This window comes from Dasypus novemcinctus, chromosome 16, assembly GCF_030445035.2.
Source record: "Dasypus novemcinctus isolate mDasNov1 chromosome 16, mDasNov1.1.hap2, whole genome shotgun sequence".
In the NCBI taxonomy this organism is placed as follows: domain Eukaryota; kingdom Metazoa; phylum Chordata; class Mammalia; order Cingulata; family Dasypodidae; genus Dasypus; species Dasypus novemcinctus.
Genome location: NC_080688.1, coordinates 14,323,509 through 14,345,647, shown reverse-complemented (window position 1 = coordinate 14,345,647; position 22,139 = coordinate 14,323,509). Strand labels below are relative to the sequence as shown.

General features: G+C 39.7%; 1 pseudogene; it reads right to left on the bottom strand.

Annotated features, from left to right (window-relative positions):
* Positions 1-6,361: 6,361 nt before the first annotated feature.
* Positions 6,362-18,217, bottom strand: LOC131273717 (eIF5-mimic protein 2 pseudogene; annotated as a pseudogene).
* Positions 18,218-22,139: the final 3,922 nt, after the last annotated feature.

The following is a 22,139-nucleotide window of genomic DNA, read 5'->3' as shown; positions in this document are numbered from 1 at the left end:
GTTTTTTGAGAAACCACCAAACTGTGCTCCAGAATGGTTGGATCCTTCTGCATTCCCACCAACAGTGGATGAGTGTTCCCATTCCTCCACATCCTCTCCAGCATTTGTTGTAGTCTTCTGTTTTTTTCATACCTGCCAGTCTTATGGGAGTAAGATGGTATCTCATTGTAGTTTTGATTTGCATTTCCCTCATAGCTAGAGATTTGGAGCATTTTTTCATGTGGTTTTAAGCCATTTGTATTTCTTCTTTGGAGAAGTGTTTTTTTTTTTAAATCTTATTCCCATTTTTTAAATGGGTTGTTTATCTTTTTATTTCAAGATATAGGAGTTCTTTATATATGCAGGTTATAAGTCCCCTATCAGATATATGGTTACCAAAGATTTTCTCCCATTGTGTAGCTGCTCTTTTCACTTTCTTGACAAACTCCTTTGAGGTGCAATGGCTTTAATTTTGAGGAAGTCCCATTTATCTATTTGTTCTTTTGCTGCTCGTGCTTTTGGTGTGAATTTCATGAAGCCATTTCCTATTATAAGGTCTTGTATATGCTTCCCTACACTGCTTTCCAAAGTCTTTATGGTCTTGGCTCTTATATTTAGGTCTTTGATCCATCTAGAGTTAATTTTTGAATAATGTGTGAGATGGTAATCCTCTTTCAATGTTTTACATATGTATATCCAGTTCTCCAGGCACTGTTTGATGAATAGGCCATTCTCTCCCATTTGAGAGGGTTTGGTGTCTTTATCAAATATTATATGACTGTATATATGAGGATCTATATCAGAACTCAGAATTTGGTTCCATTGGTCAGTGTGTCTCTTCTTGTGCCAATACCATGCTGTTTTCACTACTGTAGGTTTGTCATATGTTTTGAAGTCAGGTAGTATAATTCCTCAAGTTTCGTTTTTCTTTTTCTATATGTCTTTGGCTATTCAGGGCCTCTTTCCTTTCCAAGTAAATTTCATTGCTAGTTTTTCTAGTTCCTTAAATAATACTGTGTTGATTTTTGTTGATATTGCATTGAATGTGTAATTCAGCTTTGGTAGGATAGACATCTTAATAATATTTAGTCTTCCTATCCATGATCAGGGAATATTCTTCCATTTATTTAGGTCTTCTTTGATTTCCTTGAACAGTGTTGTGTAGTTATCTGTGTATAAGTTTTTTACATCTTTAGTTAAATTTATTCCCAGGTATTTGATTTTTTTATTGACTATTGTAAATGGTATTTGTTTCTTGATTTCCTCCTGAGTTTGCTCATTATTGGTGTACAGAAATGCTACTGATTTTTTTGCTTTGATTTTATAACCTTCAACATTACTAATCTCAGTTATGAGTTCTAGAAGCTTTGTTGCCGACCTCCAAGGGTTTTCTATGTATAAGATCATATCATCTGCAAATAATGAAATTTTGACTTCTTCCTTTTGAATTTGAATGCCTTTTATATCCCTTTCTTGCCTCAGTGCTCAAGCAAGTACTTCTAAGATAATGTTAAATAAAAAAGGTGATAGTGGGCATCCTTGTCTTGTTCCTGATCTTAGAGGGAAAGATTTTAGGATTTCACAATTCTAAACAATGTTGGCTGTAGGTTTTCCATATATAATCTTTATCATGTTCAGAAAATTTCCTTGTATTCCGATCTTCTGCAGTGTTTTTATCAAGAAAGGGTGCTGTATTTTGTCAAATGCTTTTCCGCATCTATAAATACAATCTTGATTTTTCCCCTTCAATCTGTTTATATGGTGTATTACATTGATTGATTTTCTTATGTAGAACCATCCTTGCATACCTGGGATAAATCCCACTTCATCATGGTGTATAATCCATTTAATGTGTTGTTGAATATAGTTAGCAAGTATTTTGTTGAGGATTTTTGCATTTAGGTTCATTAGAGAAATTGGTCTGTAATTTTCTTTTCTTGTTGTATCTTTTGCTTTGGTACTGGTGTAATGTTGGCATCATAGAATGAGTTAGGTAATGTTCCTTCTGTTTCAGTTTTTTGGAACAGTTTCAGCAAGATTGGTGTTAGTTCATTCTGGAATGTTTTTAGAATTCACCTGTGAAGTCCCCTGGCCCTGGGCTCTTCTTAGTTGGGAGGTTTTTAATGACTGATTCTATCTCTTTTCTTGTGATGGGTTTGTTGAGATCATCAATTTCTTCTTTCATCAATATAGGCTGCTTATGTGTTTCTAGAAATTTGTCCATTTCCTCTGAATTGTCTTTTTTTTTTTTTTTGGAATATGGTTTTTCAAAGTATGCTCTTAAGATAGTCTTTGTTTCTCTAGAGTCAGTGGTAACATCTCCTTTCTCATTTCCTACTTTATGTATTTACATCTTCTCTCTTTTTTTCTTTGTTAGTCTGGGTAAGGGTTTGTCATTTTTATTGACCTTCTCAAAGAACCAGCTCTTGGTCTTGTTTTTTCTTTCAAATGCTTTCTTATTTTCTATTTCATTTAGTTCTGCTCTTATCTTTGTTATTTTGTTCTTCCTTCTTCCTGTGGGGTTACTTTGTTGTTGTTGTTTTTCTAATTCCTCCAAATGTGCAGTTAGTTCTTCAATTTTTGCTCTTTCTTCTTTTTTTGTGTATGAATTTATGGTGATAAATTTCCCTTTCAGTACTGCTTTTGCTGCATCCCATAAGTTTTGGTATTTTGTATTGTCATTTTCATCAGTTTCGAGGTAGTTATTAATTTCTTTTGAGATTTCCTCTTTGACCCACTGTTTTTCTAATAGTGTGCTGTTTAATTTCCTTATCTTGGTGGGAATCTGGGCCTCAGGCCCTTGTGGATTTCCAGCTTCACTCCACTGTGGTTAGAGATATTATTTTGTATGATTTTGATCTTTCTGAATTCATTGAGCATTTTTTTTTGGCCTAGCATATGGTCTATCTTGGAGAATAATCCATGTGCACTTGAGACAAATGTATATCCTGCTGTATTTGGGTGTAATGATCTGTATATGTCTATTAGGTCCAGCTCCTCTAACATACTGTACAAAATTTTTGTTTCTTTATTGATTCTCTTTTGAGATTTTCTGTCCAAAGTTGATTGTGGTGTATTAAAGTTTCCCACTCTAATTGTAGAGGAATCTATTCTTTCACTTAGTTTTTCCAGTGTTTGCCTCACATATTTGGAGGCGCCCTTGTTAGGAGCATAAATATTTTTGATTGTTCATTCTTCTTGAAAGATTAACCCTTTCACTAATATGTAGTATCCATCTTTGTCTCTCACAATTGTTTTGCATTTAAAGTCTATTTTGTCTGATATTAATATAGTTACTCCTGCCTTTTTTTTGGTTATTGTTTGCTTTTAAGAATTTTTTCCAGTCATTCATTCTCTACCTCCATGAATCCCAGGATCTAATATGTGTTTCTTGGAGACAGCATATAGATGGGTCATATTTCCTTTTCTGTTCTTCCAGTCTGAATCTTTTGACAGGTGATTTTAATCCATTGACATTCAGTGTTATTACTTTCAAGGAATTATTTATGTTAGCCATGTTTTGTTTGGACTTGTGTTTGTCATATTCTGTCTGGTTTATTTTTCCTTCTCCTTTTGTCTTTTTTGTTGCTCTTACTCTCTCTTCCAACTCTGCTTCTCCTGTTTTTTTTTTCTTTCTTCCTCCAGAACTCCCTTTAGTATCTTTTGAAGGGCAAGGTTCTTGTTGGCATACTCTCTTAATTTCTCTTTACCTGTGGATATTTGGAACTCTCCATCATTTTTGAATGCTAGTTTAGCTGGTAGAGAATTCTTTGTTGGAAATTTTTTCTTTTAGTACCTTGACTATGTCATACCACTGCCTTCTTGCCTCCATGGTTTCAGATGAGAAATCAGCACTTAGTCTTATGGAGCCTCCCTTATATATGATGGTTTTCTTTTCTCTTCCTGCTTTTAGAATTTTCTCTTTGTCTTGAGCATTGGATTATTTGACACGTATATGTCTTGGGGTGGGCCTGTTGGGATTTATGGTGTTTTGGGTGCATTGTGCTTCCTGGATATGTACATCCATCTTTCTCAGTAGATTTGGGAAGTTTTCAGTCATTATTTCCTGCAACACTCCTTCTGTCCCCTTTCCCTTCTCTTCTCCTTCTGGGATGCCTATAATACATATGTTTGTGCATTTTGCATTGTCATTCAGGTCCCTAAGTTCTAGCTGGATTTTTTCTATCTTTTTATCCATCAGCAGTTTTACTATCTGTTTGATTTCAGATGTATTGTCTTCCACATCACTAATTCTCTTCTCTGCCTCTTCTAATCTGCTATTTGCTGAGAGTGTATTTTTGATTTGTTGAACTGTGGTGTTTATCCCCATCATATCTGTTATCCTTTTGCATATGTCTGCAGTTTTCTCTTCAAGTGTTTTCTTCATATTGTTAATCTCTTCCTTTACTTCATTAAGTTGGTCTCTAATATATGTTGTGTGATCTTTAATTACTTGTCCAATGTTCTGCTCCCCTTCCTGATTTTTAGTTTGTTCATTGGATTAGCCATGTTTTCCTGATTATTGTTTTGGTTTGTAGTTTTTGTTGCTGTCTTGTCATCATTTTATCTTGACAGGTATAATCAGTTCCTTAGCTTCTTTGTCTAGTCTTGGGGATTAATCAGTTATGTTCATGCATAAGTGTTATGTCTTCTCTTTGTCACTTTGTTCTTCTTACTCTATTTTCTCTTGCTGCTGGCTAAGTTCACTTTGAAGGAAAATATTAGGGCCAGGAAATCAAAATGAGTAAGAAAAGAAAATGTATAAAATAGTATTTGAAAGAAATGTTAACAGAACAACAATGTGAGATCTGAGGGAATGGATATTAGACTCATGTAAGTTGTGTAGAGTTGTAGCAGTAAGTAGAGTACCTATAAAGAGACACCCAAATGAAAAGAGGAAATGGAGGATAAGAAAACAGCAAGTGTGAAGTGCTCCCTGCAGCACCTATTATATAAAAATAATCAAATAAAAAAAGAAGGAAAAGAGAGAAAAGAAAAAAAGAGAAAAAGGGTACAAAGTAAAAGGAGGGGGGTGGTGAAACTAGCCAGAAAAAGAAGAAAAACTAAATAAATGAAATAGGGCCTTGCAGTGAAATAATACACTTAGGGATCTGACCTCCCCCCCTTCCTCTTTCCTCACTTCTCTCTCTCCCAGGGCAGCAGGAACACTGCCCAAGATGTCCAGTAGGAGATTCAAGTAGGTCCTTGTTGAACCTTCTTAACACAGAAGACTATGACTCTTTTTTGTTTCCAGTGTGAGAGCACCTACATCTCACCAGAAACACCAAATGTTATTGGAAGCTTGGATAGCACCTCCTACAGTCCCTCCCCGTTAGGCTTACTAGGAGAGGTCTAATTGAATTTCTGACTCCACCTTCTCCCAGACCAAGTTTCCTATCCCAGGACGTTTAGGTAAATTGGGTTTTCTCAGCAGATTCATCTCTCCTTTCTTCCCAGAGTCTTCCCCAATCAGTTGGTACACTCCTCCAAGTTCAAGGAGAGAGAGAGAGAGAGAAACACAAAAACAGCAGAAAACGCCAAGGGCTAGGGTAATCAAGGTCTTCAGATGGACCTCAGGGCATGGTGGACTCGGGAATGGGAAGTCCGTGATATTGCAGACTTAGTGCGTGTGAGTGTGTAGAGCATGGGCCACCAGGGTTTAGGGGACACAGACCTGGGAACCATGCATCCAGTTAACATGGGGCCTGGGAATAATGCAGCACATCAAAGATTTTAGGAATCACAATGGGAGGGGTGCCAGACCTAGGGGGAGGGTTCCCACTCACAACTTCTGACCTCCATATCAGAAATCCAAAATTCCTCCTCTCACAAGAATCTGTTCTGTCACTGTCTCACCAAATTGACATCCAGACACCTCTTGCCCTGCAAGCCCCCAAAACAGCCCACTCAGGGTTTGGGAGTGCCGCAGCACAACAAAGCCTTCAGGAATTGCCACAGCCAGGCCGCCAGCCCCAGGGGGAAGGGTTCTGCTCACAACCTCCAACCTCCATGCAAGAGACTCAAAATTGTACCTTTTGCAGGAATCTCCTTTGTCACCATCCCACCAAATTGACGTCCAGACACCTCCTGCCCTGCAAACACCCAGAACAGCCTGGTCCAGCAGGACTCCAACCCTACTCAGCCACTTTTTTGCAGGAGAGATTATGAGGTGCACTCACTCAGATGCCATCTTGCCCTGCCTCACCCCAAATCATATCTTGAAAACTGTTTATATAGAAAACCCAGGGAATAAAATAAACTGCTAACTGTGGAAGGCCTTAAATTACATTATTACAGTAGAAAATACAGGAGGTAGAAGATAAAGGAAAAGACAAATGCAACATTAGATTAAAATCTATAGCTTCTGGTTTTAGAAAATAAACCCAACATTTTCAATAACCATAGAAACAATTAAAATAAAATTTGCCATGAAAGCCCTTATATCATGCTTGATATAGGAAGGTAGAAAGATATAAGAACTAGGACACATGAGACATGACATTTTATGTACAACTCCTGTTTGCTTTACTGAGGGTGTAGTTTCAATATTCAGTCCCCTTCCTCAGCTTCAGACTCAGATTCTTCAGCATTTTTGAGCCACTCTACAAACTTTTTCATTTGCTCAAGGAAGACACTTTTCCCTTTTGCAACATGTGCATCTTTATACCACTTCAGAATGGGCTCTTCACTCAGGACTTCAGCTTTATAAAAAAGCACCACTATTTTCTGGAAGGCTTTCATGAAATGAATGTTGTCATAACAATGAATCTTCAGTAACAGAGTCAGCTCAGACTGACCTTGAGTAGTAAAGGCAGCAAGTAGAGGTCTGTATTGCTTCAAGTGCTTGATGGCTTGCTCTGCTACAAGCTCCTCATTTTTGTTGCATTCCACAGTGCTCATTACATTTGCCCAGACTATTCCAATGACAACTGGTTCTGGGATGTTTTTTTTTCATCTCCTCCTTAACATATAAAATGATATCCTTAAACGGATCACCACATGAGATCTGTTCTTTTTTATTTGTCTTTATTTATTTTTTTAATGTTACATTAAAAAAAATATGAGGTCCCCATATACTCCCCACCCGCCTCACCCCACTCCTCCCCTCATAACAACAACCTCCTCAGTCATCATGAGACATTCATTGCATTTGGTGAATACATCTCTGAGCACTGCTGCACCTCATGGTCAATGGTTCACATAGCTCACACTCTCCCACAGTCCACCCGGTGGGCCATGGGAGGACATACAATGACCAGTAATTGTCCCTGCAGCACCACCCAGGACAACTCCAACCCCCAAAAATGCCCCCACATCACATTTCTTCCTCCCACTCCTTACCCCTAGCATCCACCATGGCCACTTTCTCCATACCAATGCCACATTTTCTTCGATTACTAATCACAGTACTTCATGAATAGAATATCAGTAAATCCACTCTAATCCATATTCTATTCATCCATCCTGTGGACCTTAGAATGATTGTGTCCACTCCACATCTATATCAAGAGAGGGCTTAGATTCCACATGGATGCTGGATGCAATTCTGTTTTCAGCTGTAGGCACTCTTGGCTCCATGGTGTGGGGGTTGACCTTCTTCACCTCCATGTTAGCTGACTGGGGTAAGTCAAATAAACAGAATTTAGGAGTTGCAAGTCTGTTGAGGCTCAGGGCCTGGCTCCATGGTCAGTCCAGAGATCCAGGTCCCCTGGGTATACATTAAACCCCAGCACCAACTACAGTACCGGTAAAAGTAACAGGAGAGACTTGTGGACAAAGAAATATAAACCACAATGTAAACCCATATGTTACCTTGTTTGAAAGCTATTGTCTCAATATCTGTACATCAGTTTCAGTAAATATAGTATGAATATGTAAAAAGATTATTGCTGTGGAAGGGAAAAGGGTTTTATGTTGAATACCATGCCATTTTGACCACTGGAGATTTCTACTATGTTTTAAAGTCATGTGGTATGTTTCCTCCAATTTCATTTTTCTTTTTCAGTATGTCTTTGATTGTTTGTATCCCCTTGCCCTTTCAAATAAATTCCTTATTAAGCTATTCTAATTCATTAAAAATGCTGTGGTAATTTTTATTGGGATTGTGTTAAATATGTACATCTGTTTGCATACTGTAGACATCTTTTTTTTCTTTTAAAAAATTTTTATTTATTTTTAAAGGTAATTTTTGAAGATACATAGACCAAAAAGGTTACATTAAAAAATATAAAAGGTTCCCACATACCCCACACCCTACCCCCCACTCCACCCACATCAACATCTTAATGATGTTTCATCTTCCTATCCATGAACATGGAATATTCTTTCATTTATTTAGTCTTTCATTTCCTTTAACAATGTTGTGTAGTTTTCTGTGTACAAGTCCTTTACATTTTTAATAAAGTTTATTCCTAGGTATTTGATTCTTTCAGTTTTTTGTAAATGGGATTTTTTTCTTGATTTCCTCCTCAAATTGCTCATTATTGGTGTACAGAAATACTACTGATTTTTGCACATTAATCTTATAACCTGTCACTTTACTGCATTCCTTTATAAGCTCTAGAAGCTGGATTCTAGATTTCTCAGGCTTTTGAGTCATAGGATGTTGTGGGGAAACAGTAGGAACATGGTTTGAAGTTGAAACGTTTCCATAATGCAGACAAAAAGTGCAGGCTTAGGAAACCTGGCCTTGACTAGATGGAACACCATCTGGTCAGCACAAAAGGATGTTTGCCTAAGGAGGCATTTGAACTTTGTATGACCTATACCTTATTATTGTAAATGTTGCACCTGTCCCTTATTATAGTAAATAACAAACAGCTCCTTGTTGGTTCCTAAATAAATACGATGTGGAAACTAGGGCTGAGGCTCTCAGATCCAGAAGCTGTGAGTCCCTGGTCCCATCTTTATCTCCTCTCTTGTGTCTGTCTTTCTGGCCTTTATTTTGTAAAGTTGTGCATTGCCTTCCCTTTGAGCCAACCTATTGTGAGCTGATTGCAGCAATAGGATCATGTCATCTGCAAATAGTGAAATTTTTACTTCCTTCTTTCCCATTTGGATGCATTTTATATCTTTTCCTTGCCTATGTGCTCAAGCAAGTACTTCTAGACAGTGGGCATCCTTGTCTTGTTTAAGAACTTAGGGGGAAAGCTTTTAGCATTTCACCATTATACATGATGTTAGCTGTGGGTTTTTCATGTATATGCTTTATCATGTTGGAGAAGTTTCCTTCTCTTCCTATCTTTTGAAGTGTTTTTTATCAGGAACATGTGCTGTATTCTGTCAAAAATTTTTTTCCACATCTATAGCGGTGATCATGTATTTTTTTCTTTCAATGTGTTTATGTGACGTATTACATTTTTAAATCATTTTTTTGTCTTTATTTATTTTTTAAATATTACATTAAAAATATGAGGTCTCCATATACCCCCCACCCCCCTCATCTCACTACTCCCCCCATAGCAGCATTCTCCTCCATCATCATTAGACATTCATTGCATTTGGTGAATACATCTCTGAGCACCGCAGCACCTCATGGTCAATGGACCACATCATAGCCCACACTCTCCCACATTCCATCAAGTGGGCCATGGGAGGACCTACAATGTCCAGTAATTGTCCCTGCAGCACCACCCTGGATAGCTCCAAGTCCCGAAAACACCTCCACATCTCATCTCTTCCTCCCATTCCCCACACCCAGCAGCCACCATGGCCACTTTCTCCACACCAATGCCACATTTTCTTAGATTACTAATCACAATAGTTCATGAATAGAATATCAGTAAGTCCACTCTAATCCATATTCTATTCCTCCATCCTGTGGACCTTGGATTGGTTGTGTCCATTCCACATCTATATCAAGAGGGAGCTTAGATTCCATATAGATGCTGGGTGCAATTCTCCTGCTTTCAGTTGTAGGCACTCTTGGCTCCATGGTGTGGTGGTTGACCTTCTTCAACTCCATGTTAGCTGAGTGGGGTAAGTCCAATAAACCAGAGTGTAGGAGCTGAAGTCTGCTGAGGCTCAGGGCCTGTCTATCATATGGTCAGTCCAGAGATTCAGATCCCCTGGGTATATATTTAACCCCAGCACCAACTACAATTCTGGTAATGTAACAGGAAAGGCTTGTGAAAAGAGATCACATCTGAGTCTAGTTCCATCACACAGAAACCCAACTCCAAAGAATGGCCAGCTGACATGGCACTGAACTCCATCTGCCATGATCATAAAATCTTGGGTCTCTGTAGCCCTCAGAAGAACTAATACCTGGGTTGTACCTACTTTATCTGTCTCTGAGACTCTGCTCAGGTGTGCATAAGGGCAACCCCTCTGATAACCTCCCAGCTCTTTTTTAGAGACTCAGCCATATAAACTCATTTGTCCTTTCCATTTCCCCCTTGAGTTAGGTCAAAAAGCATTTTTAACTCCTGTTACTATATGTAGACAGATATTCTGCTGGTCTGAGTTGACCCTTTTATTCAAGGTCATTTTCTAGTTAAATCATCAGCTGGTACTTGGTAGTAATCCCTTGGCACCAGGGAGGTTCATCCCTGGGAGTCATGTGCCATGCTGGGGGGAAGGCAATGAATTTACATGCTGAGTTTGGCTTCAAGACTGGTATGTGGGGTATTACATTGATTTTCTTATGTTCAACCATCCTTGCATATCAGGAATGAAATTCACTTGGTTTTAGTCATTGTGTATAATTCATTTGATGTGTTGTTGAATATAATTAGCAAATATTTTCTTGAGGATTTTAGCATATAGTTTTGTTAGAGAGATTGATCTGTAGTTTTCCTTTCTCATGATGACTTTGTTTGACTTTGGTATTATGGTGATGTTGGCATCATAGAATGAGTTAGGCAATGTTCTTTTCACTTCTATTTTTTGAAAGAGTTTAAGCTGGATTGGTGATAGTTCTTTCCCGAATGTCTGGTAGAATTCAACTGTGAAGCAATTTGGTCCTGAGCACTTTAGTTGGGAGGTCTTTGATGACTCATTCAATCTCATTCCTTTTGTTTGGTCTGTTGAGTTCATCATTTTTTCTTTCATCACTGTAGGCTCCTTGTGTGTTTCTAGGTATTTGTCCATTTGCTCTAAATTATCCATGTTGTCATATAATTTTTCAAAGTATCCTCTTATGATACTCTTTATTTCTGTGTTATCAGTGGTGATATCCCCTTTTTCATTTCTTATTGTATGTATTTGCATCTTCTATCTTTTTTTCTTTGTTAGTCTAGCTAAGGGTTTGTAAATTTTATTAATTTTCTCAAAAAACCAAAGTTTAGTTTTTCTAGTGCTTATTTATTTTCTGTTTCATTTTGCTGTGCTCTAATCTTTGTTATTTCCTCTTTTCTACTTCCTTTGGGGTTAGTTTGTTGTTCTTTTCCTAATTCTTCCAGGTCTGTCATTAGGTCTTTGATTTTAGCTCTTTCTCCTTTATTAATATAGGCATTTATGGCTATGAATTTCCTTTTTCATACACCTTTTACTGCATCCAATAGCTGTTGATACATTGTGTTATCATTTTCATTTATTTTAAGGTAGTTACTAATTTCTTTTGCAATTTCCTTCTTGACCTTCTGATTGTCTAAGGGTGTGTTGTTTAATTTCCATATATTTGTGCTTAATCTACTTCTCTGCCCCTTACCGATTTCTGGCTTCATTCCATAGTGGTCAGAGAAATTACTTTGTATAATTTCAATCTTTCTGAATTTATTGAGACCTAACATGTGGCCTATCCTTGAGAATGATCCATGTGCACTCAAGAAGAATGTATATCCCACTGTATTTGTATGTAATGTTCTGTATATGTCTATTAGGTCCAGATCCTCTAATGCATCATTCAAGGTCTTTATTTCTTTATTGATTCTCTGTCAAGATGTACTGTCTTATGTTAGTATTGGTGTATTAAATTTCCCCACTATAATTGTAGAGGCATTTATTTCTCTACATATTTTTTTTCAATGTTTGCCTCATGTATTTTGAGGCAACTGTTTCAGTGTATAAATGTTTATGATTGTTCTTTCTTCTTGATAGATTACCCCTTTTATTAATATACGTGGCCTTCTTTGTCTCTTACAATAGTTTTGCATTTAAAATCTATTTTGCCTGATATTACTATAGCTACTCCTGCCCTTTTTGGCTATTGTTTACATGTAAAATTATTTTCCAACCACTCACTTTCAGCCTTCTTGCAAACCTGGGTCTCAGGTGAGTTCCTTGTGTACAGCATATAGATGGGTCATATTTCTTTATGCATTCTGCCAATCTGTGTCTTTTGATTGTGGAGTTTAATCCATTAACATTCAGTGTTTTTACTGTCAAGGAGTTACTTACATTATCCATATTTTCTTTAGGTTTATATATGCCATCTCTTGTTTTAATTTCTCTCTTTATCTTTTCAATTATTCTTACCCTCTCCCCCAACTCTGTCTCTCCTGTTTATTCCCTTCAACCTGTAGAACTCCCTTTAGTATGTCTTGAAGGGCAGGTTTCTTAATGACATACTCTGTTTTGTTTTTAAATTTTTTCTTGTGTTTTTTGAAGATATATAGATCACAAAAAAAGTTTACATTAAAAAAATATGAGGTTCCCATATACCCCCCACCCACCACTCCTCCCACATCAACAACTTCTTTCATCATTGTGGCACATTTATTGCATTTGGTGAATACATTTTGGAGCACTGCTGCACCACATGGATTATAGTTCACATTTGTAGTTTACAGTCTTCCCCAGTCCATTCAGTGGGTTATGGCACGACATATAATATCCAGCATCTGTCCCCACAATACCATTTAGGACAACTCCAAGTCCCGAAAATACCCCCACATCACATCTCTTCTTTCCTCTCCCTCTCCTCAGCAACTACCATGGCCACTTTCTTCCCATCAATTCCACACTTTCTTCCATTAACAGTCACAGTAGTTCTATAGCAGTATACCAGTATGTCCACTCTAATCCATATTTTATTCCTCCTTCCTGAGGACCCTGGGATGGCAAAACCTACTCCATCTCTAAAGTGAGAGAGGACTTATATCCCACATGACTGATAGATGGGGTTCTCCTGCTTGCAGTTGTGGACCCTCTTGGTTCCCTGGTGTGGTGGTTGGCCATCCTTACCTTCCTGTTAGCTGCCCTGGGTAAGTCCAATGAACTGGGGAGTAGATGTTGCAACTCTGCTGAGGCTCAAAGCCCAGCTGGCACATGGACAGTACTCAGATTTAAGTCTCTTGAGCATACACCAACCCCAGTGCCTACCACAGTTTCAGTAAAGTGACAGAAGGGGTATGTGTAGAGAGGTCACATATGCATCCAACTATGACAAGATGAGCACTCATACATTCCCTGGAAGCCTGCCCCCAGAGAACCCTGTGTCAGAAGGCCCTTTCAAACCTTAACCAATAACTCTTTATTATATTTTCTCTTTTTAAAAAATTTTTGTTTGACTTTTTTCTTTTTTAATATATATTTTTAAAGATAAACAGATCATACAAAATGTTGCATTTAAAAAATATAAGAGGTTCCATATACCCCACATTCCACACACCCTCCACTCCTCCCACATCAACAACCTCTTTCATCATTGTGGCACATTTGTTGCATTTGGTGAATACATTTTGGAGCATTGCTGCACCACATGGATTATAATTTACATTGTAGTTTGTATGATCCCCAGTCCATTCATTGGGTTATGGCAGGGTATATAATGTCCAGCATCTGAGCCTACAATATCATTTAGGACAACTCCTCATCCAGAAAATGCCCCCCATCACAACACTTTTTCCCTCTCCCTGCCCTCAGCAACTCCCGTGGCCACTGTCTTCACATCAATTATACAATTTCTTCCATTGTTAGAGTCTCAAATGTTCTATAGTAGAATACCAGTAAGTCAACTCTAATCAATATTTTATTCCTCCTGTGGACCCTGGGATGGTGATGTCCACTCCATCTCTAAATCAAGAGGGGGCTTAGATCCCATGTGGCTGATAGATGGGATTCTCCTGCATGCAGTTGTAGGCGCTCTTGACTCCCTGGTATGGTGGTTGGCCATTTTTACCTCCCTGTTAGCTGACCTGGGTAAGTCCAACAAACCAGAGAATAGGAGTTGCAACTCTGCTGAGGCTCAAAGCCCAGCTGGGACATGGCCAGTCCAGAGATTCAAATCTCCTGAGTATACACCATTTCCAGGTCCAACCACAGGTTCAGTAAAAATGACAAAAGAGGCATGTGTAGTAAGGTCACATCTGAGTCCAACTCTTTCCCACTCAGGAGCACAAATTTCAAAGGGCCCACTGACAAGGCACTGAACTCAAGAGCCATTTGCCATGACTGTAGAACCTGTATGTCTCCATAGCCCTCAGGAACACCAGTTCATGGGGTTGAATCTACTTGGGCTATATCTGGGATCCTGCTGAGATGTGCATAAGTGGGATCCCTCTGATGACCTCCTGACTCATTTTGAAGTCCCTTAGCCATATAAACTCAGTTGTCTTTACATTCCCCCTTTTGTCAAGGTCTTTTTCTGGTTGTAGCACCTGTTAGTGATTGGTAGAATCCCTCAGTGCCAGGGAGTCCCATCTCTGGGAGTCATGTCCCATGCAGGGGGAAGGTAATGCTAAGTTTGGCTTAGAGATTGGCCACATTTGAGCAACATGGAGACTCTCAGGAGGTAACTCTTAGATACTCTGCAGCTCTAGGACTAGTTGAAACTTCAGGCACAGAGGCTCATAAGCATAGCCTTCAGTATCAAGGGCTCATCACTGGACCATCCTTCTTGGTCTTTGCCATATCACTTTGGAGATTGCTGCTGTTCCACTGTGGAATGTGACAGAACTCCCTCGGCTAGGATCTCAGCACTCCCACAGTTGTCATTTGTAACTCTACTATGAAAATACCCAACGAATATCTGAACATTTTTATATACCCTATATACATGCCCTGGAGAACTCCCTCCCACCCATGTGTTCCCCCATCAATAACACCCCACACCAGTGTTCTTCCCCTGCTATAGTTGAACCCCAGTGGTCCAAAACTTCTTAAAAAATGAAACCTAATATATTGTCAAATTCTATTAGTAGGAAAATGAAATGGTAATGATAGTTTTAAAGATTAGAAATAGAATACATACTAATTTAGAAAAAGTAAAATAAAGTAAAAAATAAATTGGAGTATTAAAAAAATAAAAATAACACACTATGTCAAGATGAGCACTCACACACTCCCTAGAAGCCTGCCCCTGTGCCATATGTCCCCCATTAAGGACCTTAAACCTGTGACCCTTCCTCATATTTTTTAAAGAGTTTTCTCAACATTATAGTTTCAACTACATACCAGAATATCTTCCATGTTCACTTGCTTCCCCCATACCTCCCCACAATTCCTTGGGCCATCTGACTCATCCTCACAAACCTAGCCCCCATCAAGCCTGCAAAGCCCATTCAAATAGTATCCCCATACACCCACCTTAACCCTTCACTGCACAGCAACTTATCTCAACTTTATCATAGATTTTGTCCATGTGGACATTGTCTCATAAGCTTCATCTCCCCCCATATTTCCTGTAAGTCTGTCTTACAGTTTCTACATCTCTGAGACAGCTTGATTTGCTTAATTCATATCAGAGAGGTCATGTAGTATTTGTCTTTCAATGTCTGGCTTGTTTCACTCAACATAAGGTCCTCAAGATTCTTCCATGTTATTTTATGTGTTTGTACTGTATTCCTTCTTATAGCTGAGTAGTATTTTATTGTATGTATAACCACATTTTATTCATCCATTCATCTGTTGATGGGCATTTGAGTTGATTCCAACATTTGGCATTAGTGAATATTGCTGCTATGAACATTGGTGTACATATATCAGTTTGTGTCCTTGTTTTCAGTACTTCTGGGTATATACCCAGCAGTGGAATTGTTGGGTCATATGGCAATTCTATAGCTTTTTTTTTTTTTTTTTTCAAGTATTTATGCTTTAATTACACTTCATTCTTTTTTTTTATTTTATTTTTTTTAATTTTTTTATTTTTTATTGACTTTGTAATAATATTACATTAAAAATATATATGTGAGGTCCCATTCAACCCCACCCCCCCACCCCCCTCTCCCCCCCCACCAACACTCGTTCCCATCATCATGACACATCCATTGGATTTGGTAAGTACATCTTTGGGCACCTCTGCACCTCATATACATTGGTTCACATCATGGCCCATACTCTCCTCTATTCCATCATGTAGGCCCTGTGAGGATTTACAATGTCCGGTGATTACCTCTGAAGCACCATCCAGGGCAGCTCCATGTCCCGAAGACGCCTCCACCTCTCATCTCTTCCTGCCTTTCCCCATACCCTTTGTCCATTATGTCCACTTTTCCCAATCCAATGCCACCTCTTCTATGTGGACACTGGATTGGTTGTGTCCATTGCACCTTTATGTCAAGAGGAGGCTCAGATTCCACCTGGATGCTGGATGCAATCCTCCCATTTTCAGTTGTAATCACTCTAGGCTTCATGGTGTGGTGGTTGTCCTTCTTCACCTCCATCTTAGCTGAGTGTGGTAAGTCCAATAAATCAGATTGTAGGTGCTGGAGTCTGTTGAGGCTCAGGATCTGGCTATCACATTGTCAGTCCAGAGATTCAAATCCCCTAAATATATCTTAAACCCCAACATTAACTGCACCTCCAGCACATTAGCATGAAAGTCTTATGAAGGGAGATCCCATCTGAGTCCAGATTCATCACACATAAACACCATTTCCAAAGAGGGGCCATCTGCCCTGGTAGTTAACCCCATCGGCCATGACCATAACTCCCATGGGTCTCTTTAGCCCTCAAAGGAACCAATATCTGGGGGTTGTATCTGCTTTATCTGTCTCTCTGACTCTGCTCAGTTGTGCATGAGGGCAAACCTTCTGCCAGCCTCCAGACTCTTTTTTAGAAACTCGTTATAGCTATTTTTTTTGAGAAACTTCCAAACCATCCTCCAGAATGGCTAGATACTTATACATTCCCACCAGCAGTGGGTGAGGGTTCCCACCCTTCTACATCTTCTCCAACACTTGTAGTCTTCTGTTTTTTTAATATCTGCCCATCTAGGGGATGTAAGATGGTATATTCTTGTAGTTTAGATTTGCATTTCCCTAATAGCTAGTTGAGGGATGAAACAGGGTCCCTGTTATGGGACGAGCGGGGTCCCTGTTGCGGGATGAGTGGGGTCCCGTTGTGGGACGAGCAGGGTCCCTGTTAAGGGACGAGTGGGGTCCCGTTGTGGGACGAGAGGGGTCCCTGGCATGGGGAAGAAAGCCTCGTATGGCCGCTGAGGCTTCCCTCGGGGGCTCCGAAGGTGTGGAGGGCACATGACCCAGGAAGGAGTTGCGGAGACAGGCTGATGGCACAATTCTGGTTTATTGCAGAAGGGGATGCAGATTTATAGGATTGGGGAGTGGTGTGGCGGGTTCTGATTGGCTAGGTCAAATGCTGTTTCCATATAAGGCAATGTTCTGGCATTGGGCTAGTGATTGGCCAGTAGAGTATGTGCTAACTCCTGATAGGCTGACACTGTTACTAAGCTGATAGGTGGTTGTAAGCTGTTGCTGGGCAAACAGCGTATAAGAGATTAGGTTTAAGGGAGGGGGGAGGGGAAGTGAGAGCTGGGCTAGGCGGGAGATAGGAAGGGGGAGGGCGGTGCCAGCTAGCCGTTAGCAGCAAAGGCCTAGTCAGGCATGGTCACCTTGTCTAGGCCCAGTGGGCAGAGGCGGTGTCACCTCTTGCCGCGCTGTTTGCCACTGAGGCAAGCCAGGTGCCCCTCCTCCCACATCTCCCCCTTTGTTTTTAATATGCCAGGGCTCTCGACATTGGGGGGGGAGGACACAGAGGGGAACAGGGCTAACATGAAAAGCAGGAGAGGGCGTAGATTTTTAGGTTTCTTGTTTGAAGCCAAGGTGCGGACAGCAAGTTGTACTAGCTTTCCAAGGAGGAGGGTGTCATGAACTGGATCCGCGGCCACGTTCAGCCTCTCCATCCGATGGGCGAGTGCTCTCATCATCCGTCGTTGGGACCTGCTGCTGGCCGGTGGTGGATTTGATGTTTCTCCCGGGGATCCAGAGCGGCTGGGAGGCATTTTGTGGGGTTCCCGACGCTGTAGGGCCTTCAGGTGGTGGCGCTTCCTCCTCCCTAGTTTCGGCTGCGGTGGCAGGTTTGATGTTTCGGCCTGGGATCCAGAATGGTTGTGAGGCATTTTCCTCGGAGCGGTGCAGTGGTGGGGTTGCTTTGGCCCCACGTTGGGCGCCAGTTGAGGGATGAAACGGGGTCCCTGTTATGGGACGAGCGGGGTCCCTGTTGTGGGACGAGTGGGGTCCCATTGTGGGACGAGTGGGGTCCCTGTTAAGGAATGAGTGGGGTCCCGTTGTGGGAGAAGAGGGGTCCCTGGCGTGGGGAAGAAAGCCTCATACGGCCGCTGAGGCTTCCCTCGGGGGCTCTGAAGGTGTGGAGGGCGCACGACCCAGGAAGGAGTCGCGGAGACAGGCTGATGGCACAAGTCTGGTTTATTGCGGAAGGGGATGCAGATTTATAGGACTGGGGAGTGGTGTGGCGGGTTCTGATTGGCTAGGGCAAATGCTGTTTCCATATAAGGCAATGTTCTCGCATTGGGCTAGTGATTGGCCAGTAGAGTATGTGCTAACTCCTGATAGGTTGACACTGTTACTAAGCTGATAGGTAGTTGTAAGCTGTTGCTGGGCAAACAGCGTACTAAGAGATTAGGTTTAAGGGAGGGGGGAGGGGAAGTGAGAGCTGGGCTAGGCGGGAGATAGGAAGGGGAAGGGCGGTGCCAGCTAGCCATTAGCAGCAAAGGCCTAGTCAGGCATGGTCACCTTGTCTAGGCCCAGTGGGCAGAGGCGGTGTCACCTCTTGCCGTGCTGTTTGCCACTGAGGCAAGCCGGGTGCCCCTCCTCCCACAGCTAGTGATGTTGAGTATCTTTTCATGTGCTTTTTGGCATTTGTATTTCTTCTTTGGAGGAGCATCTTGCCCATTTTAAAAAATGGGTTCTTTGCCTCTTTATTTTTGAGATATAGGATTCCTTTATATATGCTGGATATATGCTCCTATCCTATATATTGTTACCAAATATTTTCTCCCATTGTGTAAGCTGTCTTTTAACTTTCTTGATAAGGTGCAAAGGGCTTTACTTTTGAGGAGGTCCCATTTATCTATTTTTTCTTTCATTTCTCATGTTTTGGATATGAAGTTTATGAAGCCATTTCCCATTATCAAATCCTATAAATGCTTCCCTGCATTGTCTTCCAAGGTCTTTATTGTCTTGACTCTTATATTTAGATCTTTGATTCACCTTAAGTTCATTTTTTTTATAAGGGTGAGGTGATGTTCCTCTCTCATTCTTTTGTATATGATTATCCAGTTCTCCAAGCACCATTTGTTGAACAGGCTATTCCTTCCCAGTTGAGTGGGCTTGGTGGCTTTGTCAAATATCAGATGATTTTATATGCAAGGATCTCTATCCAAACTCTCAGTTCAGTTCCATTGGATAGTATGTCCATACTTGTGCCAGTACTATGCCATTTTGACTACTATAGCTTTGTAGTATGCTTTAAAGTCTGGTAGTGTGAATCTGATTTCATTTTTCTTTGTCAATATGATTTTTACTATTCAGGGCCTCTTTCCCTTCCAAATAAATTTCATAGTTAGTTTTTCCAGTTTATTTAAAAAATGCCATGTTGTTTGAATATCGTGATTGCATTAAATCTGTAGATCAGTTTGGGTAGGATAGACATTTTAATGATATTTAGTCTTCCTATTCACGAACATGGAATATTTTTCCATTTGTTTAAGTCTTCTTTGATTTCCTTGAACAGAGTTGTGTAGTTTTCTGTGTATGTCTTTCACATCTTTAAATAAATTTAATTCCTAGTTATTTGAATTTTTATTTACTATTCTAAATGGTATTTTTTTCTTGATTTCCTCCTCAGATTGATTATTACATGTGTGCAGAAATGCAACTGATTTTTACACATTGATCTTATAACTTGTGAATTTACAGAACTCATTTATAAATTTTAGAAGCTTTGTAGATTTCTCAGGACATTCTATGTATAGGATCATGTCATCTGCATGTAGTGAAATTTTTATTTCTTCTCTTCCAATATGGATGCCTTTTATATCTAGTTCTTGCCTCAGTGTTTGAGCAAGTATTTCTAACACAATATTAAATAGGAGGGGTGATAGTGGGCATCCTTGTTTTGTTCCTGAGCTTAGATGGAAAGATTTTAGGATTTTACCATTGTAAATGAGGTTAGCTGTGGGTTTTCCATATATATACTTTATCATGTTCAGAAAGTTTCCTTCTATTCTATCTTTTGCCATGTTTTCATCAGGAAAGTGTGCTGTATTTTGTCAAATGCTTTTTCTTAGGAGGTTTTAATGACTGATTATCTTTTTACTTGTGATTGGTTTGTTGAGATCATCCATTTCTTCTTTCTTCAAAGTAGGCTGTTAATGTGTTTCTAGGAATGTGTCCATTTCCTCTAAATTGTCCTTTTTGTTGACACAGTTTTTCAATGTATCCTCTTATGATACTCTTTATTTCTGTGGGCTCAATGGTGCTATCTCATTTCTCATTTCTTATTTGTGTATTTGCATATTCTCTCTCTCTTTTATGTTAGTTTAGCTAAGGATTTGACAATTTTATTTATCTTCTCAAAGAACCAACTTTTCATTTTTTAAAATTTTTTCTAGTGCTTTCTTTTTTATTTCATTTAGTTCTACTCTGATCTTTTTTCTTTCTTTTTTCTTCCTTTGTTATTTATTTATTTATTTGTTTATTTATTTATTTATCTCCCCTCCCCCCACCCTGGTAGCCTCTTCTCTGTGTCTATTTGCTGTGTCTTCTTCATCCAATTCTATTGTTGTCAGCGGCATGGGAATCTCTGTTTCTTTTTGTTGAGTCATCTTGTGTCAGCTCTCCATGTGTACGACACCATTCCTGGGCAGGCTGCACTTTCTCTCATGCTGGGTGGCTCTCCTTATGTGCACACTCCTTGCGTGTGGGGCTCCCCTATGTGGGGAACACCCCTCCATGGCATGGCACTCCTGGCATGCATCAACACTGCACATGGGCCAGCTGCACATGGGTCAAGGAGGCCCGGGGTTTGAACCTCAGACCTCCCATGTGGTAGATAGATGCCCTAACCACTGGGCCAAGTCCGCTGCCCCTTCCTTTGTTAGTTTATTGTGTTTTTTTTTTTTTACTAATTCCTCCATGTGTGCTATTAGGTCTTTGATTTCAACTCTTTTTTCTTTTTTGATGTAAATATTTATGGCTATGAATTTCCCTCTCAGTACAGCTTTTGCTACATCCCATAAGTTTTGATATGTTGTGTTGTCATTTTCACTAGGTTAAGGTAGTTACTGATTTCTTTTGAGATTTCCTCCTTGACCCACTGTATTTCTAAGAGGGTGTTGCTTAATTTCCATACTTTTGTGCTTAATCTGGTTCTAAAGCCCTTGAAGATTTCAGCTTCATTCCACTGTGGTCAGAGAAATTATTTTGTATGATTTCAATCATTCTGAATTCATTGAGTCTTTCTTTTTTGGCCCAGCTTTTAATCTGTCTTGGAGAATGATCCATGTGCACTTGAGAAGAATGTATATCCTGCTGTATTTGGGTATAGTGTTCTGTATATATCTATTAGGTCCAGATCTTCTAATGTATTATTCAAAGTCTTTGTTTCTTTCTTGATTCTCCTTATATATGTTCTGTCTAATAGTGATAATGGTGTCTTTATGTCTTCCACTGTAGTTTTAGAGGCATCTATTCCTCCACTTTGCTTTTCCAGTGTTTGCCTTTCATGTTTATAGGAGCCCTGGTTATGTGCATACTGTTTTTCGTCTTGAAATATTACTCCTTTTACAAATATGTAGTGTTCATCTTTTCCTCTCACAAAAGTTTTGCATTTAAAGTCTATTTGTCCAATATTAGTATAGCTACTCCTGCCCTGTTTTTGTTACTGTTTGCTTGTAAGATTATTCTCCAGTCATTCACTTACAACCTCCTTGAATTCCTGATTCTAATGTGGGTTTCTTTTGGACAGCATATAGATCAGTCATATTTCCTTATCTGTTCTGCCAATATGTATCTCTTAAC